The following is a 6,662-nucleotide window of genomic DNA, read 5'->3' on the forward strand; positions in this document are numbered from 1 at the left end:
TATTATCATTACTTCATTGCATTATATATATATATATATATATATATATTAGATGTGGAATTCATTGTAGTAGGTTCATACATTAACATATAATTTGGTAGATTTCAAAACCCACTATTTTTCCATGCATACCTCCTTCCACCCATTTCTCTATTAGTTTCCTTCCACCCATTTCTCTATTAGTTTCCCTTCTATTTTTGTGAGATCTCCTTTTTAAGTTATTTTACTGCCTCTCTTTAGCTTCAACATATGAGAAAAATCATTCTGTCTTTGACTTTCTGAGTTTGGTTTATTTCATATAGCATAATAATTATAACATTTATAAATACGTTAGGTTTTTTAATGTGAGTATGTATACTTGCCTGTGTGTGTGTGTGTGTGTGTGTGTGTGTGAGAGAGAGAGAGAGAGAGAGAGAGAGAGAGAGAGAGAGAGAGAGAGAGAAGGATATATATATCCTTCTATTTTGGGTCACAATGTGAGGACATATCACTCTCCCCTTCCCCAAATAAGGTACAACCTTGGAAGTTTAAAATATTCCCACCAGATCACCAAAAACTGCCATTAATGTTGTTCAGTTGCCAATATCAAGCAAGGCAAACATAAGCCGCTTTTAATCTGTTTAGGGAGAGTGGTAGTGCTTTTCACAGTGACTGTTAGATTCATATTAGAGGGTGAGGTGCAAGCTCACGAAGTCAAATCATGATGAAGTTATATGTGTTTATAGTTAATACTGGAACTACTCTAACATTTGACACTAAACATGCAGTACAAACTGTGGTAGACCTTAAACATGATATTCAAAGCAAATAAAAATTGCTGTTAAGTGTCAGTACTTGTAATCAATGGACGAGAATGCATGGCTTCAGATTGAAGAGTGTGTACCTACACCACTGGAGACAGACAAAAATCCTTTTTTTTTCTTTTTAACAAAGAACTAGTTTTATGTTATCATGCAGCTGCTATTCTTAAAACAACCTTTTCAACAATAACAACAAAAATGACATGGAAATAAAAGTTGAAGAGTCTCTTATGATACCTGCCGTTTTTCACACTGTTTCTTCAAGGGCACACCTTTCAGTGGGAATATATGAATTTGCCAATAAACTTTCTTTTTGTGTGAGAGTCTTAACCATGGTGAAAGTCTTCAGCACCAAGGCTGGGCTACAATCATGACCAATAGGGAAGACTGTTCAAATTCATACCAAAAGCTATTTTTCAAGTTTGAAAGTATTTATTCAAAGTAACTGTAATCCATAAAAGTCATCAAGGTAAAACTTACTCATTTAGCAACTGTGGTTTCAGTAATGGCCAAGATTCCACTGTTGGAATTTCAAACCAGACATAGAATGTTTGGGAAGACCTGATTCTTTAAATGAAAATGAAGACTCAGAAAAACATCCACTGAACTGGTACTTTCTCCTGATATGCCTAGCACAACTAACACATCCTTGTTAACTTCATCTCATGAGTCAGTGGAACATGTAGCTCCAGATGAACCACAAATGATGAAACTGGCAAAGAAATTAGGGAATTTTGTCAAAGTACTGTCCAGTAAGATAAAACTTCAGTAGATGCTAAAGATGGTGAAGTGCCTTTTTTTTTCCTTAAAATTTTCTTTGTTAGACTGGATAAATATTTAAGACAGACCTAACGATGTAGAATTCTTGGTCAGGAAGTGCTTTGATTCTGTGAGCAGGATTTATAAAAGATTACTTGAACATTAATAGTATAATGCCATCAAACTTATTGCCAAACATAATAATCAGAATATGAAAGCCGTTTAAGCGCTTAAAGATCGTTTGTATGCTCTGGAACAGATGATTCCTAGATGGTGAATGAACAGAAAAACCTCACTCAGGGATTTTCACTAATCAGATGAGAGCTGAAAACTTGAAAGATGCATTTTATTACCTTATTGTGCCTGAATCATGCAAAACATTTGAAGATTATGTTGCAAAATCGTAGAAAACTGTAGGTTATTAAGCAGAAGTGTACCACTGCAAACAAAAAATAGCAAATAATCTACATGTCAGACTAAAGTTGTATTGCTTTGTGATGCTGCTTGCCGATCAAGATGAAGAGAAATTACAAGCTTTCTCTGCCTTGTAATAGAGCTGTTAGGAGTCAGAAATGTTAAAGGTCTTAGTACATTTCCTCAGATGTACTGCTTAGCTGTTGTTGAGGTTGTAAGGAGAAAAATGATCTTTAAACGCTACAGGGAGTGGACTGGTGCCTTATTCAAAGATGGGAAGTGATTGTATGAAGGAGAAAAATCTAAAAGTGAATCCTTTGGGAAATTACTTAGGAAGTCTTTTTTAAGAACCATCTGTTTTGGAGCCTGGACTCCTGGTCCCTTTTCTTTTGTACTCAGAAGCCTGAAAAGTTTGACTATGAACTTCCAGATATTTCATTAAAAGATTTTACAGTTTCTACACTCATTTTGTCTCTCAGGAGTTCAAACATTCCTCAGGGTGCCTTTACTTTTTGACTTTGAATCTCTGTACCACTATGTACTTGCCCTACATAATTTGGTAAAGGCAGCACAACGTTTGAATGAAATGTCCCAGACCATTACAGTTCTATTGAATGAACAAAAGGCATTGGTAAGTCAGGCATGCCCATAGTCCACTTCTTCCTCATGAATAGAAAGTGCAACAGGAATTGTAACTAAACCTCACCGAAAACTACTCCTCTACTCAGGACCCCTTATGTTCTGCCATATGTCCCTTAGAAGAATCATCTTGAGAAAGCACTGATGCACATAGACATGATTTGAAACTATCCCCCCATCCAAATATAGAACAAACTATTCAACAAGTTTCTTTTTTTAAAGAGAGAGAGAGGGGGAGAGAGAGAGAGAGAGAGAGAGAGAGAGAGAGAGAGAGAGAGAGAGAGAATTTTTTAAATATTTATTTTTTAGTATTCGGCAGACACAACATCTTTGTTTGTATGTGGTGCTGAGGATCGAACCCAGGCCGTACGCATGCCAGACGAGCGTTCTATCACTTGAGCCATATCTCCAGCCCCTCAACAAGTTTCTTTAGACTAGGATTCATTAGCAAAAAGCCCTGAATCATATTCTATGTCTGCTGTAAATGAGTTTGTGAATGAAGAAAATTTATTCTCCCTTAATCTTATAAGTAATCCACTAATTCCAGAGGTGATTGTGGAATCACTTTATTCATCAATTATCAATGCAATTGATAGTAGATGTATGCAGGTTACAAATATATGTGGTAAAGAGGATTTTGGAGATCATGCTTCTCTGAATGTTCAACTGGAAAAATGTGGAGTTGTTGCCTAAGACTCTCATTTCAGTATACAAACCACCAAGAAAAACCTTTCCCACTTGAGAACATTTGTACAAAAATAACAGAGTGACTTCTCAAATTCTTTAAAATGTACAGCATTGGAAATAAGAAACATTAATGAAAAAGTAAAATGCTCCCTGGATATAACACTAGAAAAATATGAAAAAACTATATTCTTTTAAAATTGAAAATGAAGGTGAACTTGATGCACTAATAAAGGAAAGTGAAGAAAATAAAACAAAATAAAAAAAATTTAAAGGAGACCTAGTATGCCTTGAGGAGGATTTACAAAATCAAGACAATAAATTTGCTTTGGTTACACATGAAAAAAGAAGCTGTCATCTGCCTACAGAATGAAAAGCATTAGAAGTTGTTGGAGATGGAAAATATAATCTACACTCAAAATTGTGAAATTAGAGAGCTGAAGCAGCCACAAGAGTTGGTATTAGAACAATTAAAAACGCTCCATGTTTTAAAATGATGAGAAGATACAGTTATTTAGGGTAGAACTTTAGTACTTAGAACAAAGTCACCTGAAAGAATTAAAGGACATGCTGCATGTCAGGCTGGAATTTCAGAAAGTTATGACAGACCACCAAGTTTCTTTGGAGAAACAGAAAGAAGAAAGTCAACAAAGAATTGATCTGATACAAGAGTCTCATGTCATGATTATCCAGGAAAAAGAACAACAACTGCAGGAATTAAAACTCAAGTTTTTGATTTGTCAGACAAAAAATACAAGTTAGAAGTTGAACTTGCACAGAAAGAAACAGAAACTGATGAGATAAAAATTTTACTGGAAGAAAGTAGAATGCAGCAGAAGGAGACTTTGAAATCTCTCCTTGAACAGGAGACAGAAAATTTGAAAACAGAAATAAGTAAACTAAACCAAAATATTCAAGATAATAATTAAAATTACCAGGTGGGCTTAGAAGAACTAAGAACTTTAATGATAATTGTTAAAGATCAGTGAACTTTAGATTTAATTAGAAGACAGGAAGAAAAATATAATATTCTTAAAGCCAAATTAGCCAAAGTAACATCTTTGCATCACCAAGCATTTGAAATAGAAAAAAAAAAGAAAAAAATAACTTAAAAGAACAAATAGTAGAACTATAGAGTAAATTGGACTCAAAATTGAGTACTCTTTTATATTTTTTTTCTTTTATTTGTAGATGGACAGCATGCCTGCATTTTGTTTGTTTATTCTATTTTTTAAATGTGGTGCTAACTACTGAATCCAGTGCCTCATATGGTCTAGGTAAATGTTTTGCCCCTGAAATACAGCCCCAGCCCCTTGAGTGATGTTGAGGAAAAAAAAGATGGAAAAAATCACCCAATAAGAAGAGAAATATAAAACTATTATCCAGAATTATGAGAAAGACATGTAGAGATTAGTCTTGAGCTATGAACAGGACAGAGAACAGTAAAATTAAGATGCTTAATTGTGGAAAAGGATGAAGCTGTTCAGGCTATGCTTAAAGAATCTAAATTGGATAAGACATTATTGAGAAAGAGTTATTAGAAAAATTTAAACATTTTGAGAATAAAATAGCCCAAAGTCCTGCTATTTATTGTACCAGGAAAGATTCTTCAAGCTTAGTTGCTGAACTTCAAGAAAGGCTTCAAATAGAAAAAAAGTTAAGTTTCTAGAATAACTTGAAGAGCAAGAAAGGAGAAAGAATGAAGAAATGCAAAATATTCTAATATCTTTACTCAACCACAAATCAACTTGAATACTGTTTTAACTTGAGAAAATAAAACATAATAGATGATCTTAGTAATAAGTCAAAAACTAAAGTGCAACAACAAGAATGAGACAAAGATTTGATAGAGTCACTATCTGAATGTCAAGCTAGTTTGCTTGAGGAAAAGGAAAAGCTTGAAGGAGAAGTCAGTATGTTGCATAGTAGCAGTTTTGTTCCTTCAGCTTTTGTAAAAGCCCCAGAACTTTATGGAGCTGGAGCCCCTGAACTCCCAGGCAAAACAGAAAGAATGATCATGGAAATAACAGTTGAAGGAAAAGTGGATTCAGCAACAGAGATGAGCATGATATCTGTCCAAGAAAATGTCCCTATGCTGTCTGAAGAGAAATAGAAGATAATGCTGTTAAAATGAATACTGATGTTGAAGGAGGAAGAAAATAAGCAGTTGAATCAAAGATTGATGTCACAAAGTGTGTCTTCAGGATCTTCAAGGCATTCTGAAATTATAGTCATTTAAGACGTTCATATGGGAGATTTTGTATTAACCATCCTAGAAGAACGTCATGACAATTATATATTATTTACTTTTAGTCCTACTTTATATTTTATGCATTCAGAGACTTTAACTGCTTTGGATCTCAAACCAGGCACGGGTGAATTGGTGCATCTAGAAAATCCCGGGTACTTGGAAAAGTAATACTGTCAAGTCAGAAAGGCACAAAACAAATTTAAAATTCCTTCAGGGAAAAAGTTTTACAGAGTGAAAACTGTGTAATGGAAGAAGAAAATATAGCTTATTAAAGAAATTACTACTTTCTGTGACATTTCCTACATTGTCCTATAGTGCTCATTAATCCATGAATCACTCCAAAAACAGCAGGCAATTTTTATATACGAGAGTCATCATGGATCTGTGGTTGTGGCTCAGTGGTAGAGGGTTGGCCTAGCATGCATGAGGCAGTGGGTTCAATCCTCAGCACCATGTAAAAATAAAATAAAGGTTAAAAAAAAGAGAGTCATTGTGATAATACACTTCATTGGTGTGCATCATTTACTATAAATTTGGCTATATTTTAGGAACAATAAATTCATCAAACCACATGGCTGATTTTAAATGGTTTAATTTTGTTTTGTGTAGAGAATCAGATGTGACTGTGTTACTATTACTGTCCTTGATGGAGTCTGCCTGCAAATGGGATATTCTGTCAAGGTATAGATAGGTAAGAGCGGACATGCTTGAAAACTAGGTATCTACTGTCCTTGGGAGGACTTGCCTGCAAACGGGATGTTCTGCCAGGTGGGCTAGGAGAGCCCTGAGAAAAATTGTATTATCTGTTCTTAATAAGAGCAGAGCTCCGCATGCTCCAGACTGAGAGTAGATTAGCCATGAGAAGCGGGTCACTTCTGATTAGAAAGTAAAACTTCTGTATGCTATGTTTAATTAGCTGAAAGACCTGATTTATTGCTGTTGGAAGGCTGCCTTCTTTGTTCACAATACTATAAAAAGATTGCTTGTATACAATAGAGGCCTTTTTTTTTTCCTGCTGCTGCTTTGCTATCTTTGCTTCTTCTTTCTTTCTCATGCTGACCTGCGAGTGAATTACTGCAACAGTTTTGTTTTGTTTTACCCAGAAAACTCTAGAA

The 6,662-nt window shown here is 34.8% G+C and overlaps 1 pseudogene; it reads left to right on the top strand.

The window, feature by feature from the left end:
• Positions 1 to 703: 703 nt before the first annotated feature.
• Positions 704 to 5,811, top strand: LOC113201269 (RB1-inducible coiled-coil protein 1 pseudogene; annotated as a pseudogene).
• Positions 5,812 to 6,662: the final 851 nt, after the last annotated feature.

Source organism: Urocitellus parryii, chromosome X (assembly GCF_045843805.1).
Source record: "Urocitellus parryii isolate mUroPar1 chromosome X, mUroPar1.hap1, whole genome shotgun sequence".
Lineage (NCBI taxonomy): Eukaryota > Metazoa > Chordata > Mammalia > Rodentia > Sciuridae > Urocitellus > Urocitellus parryii.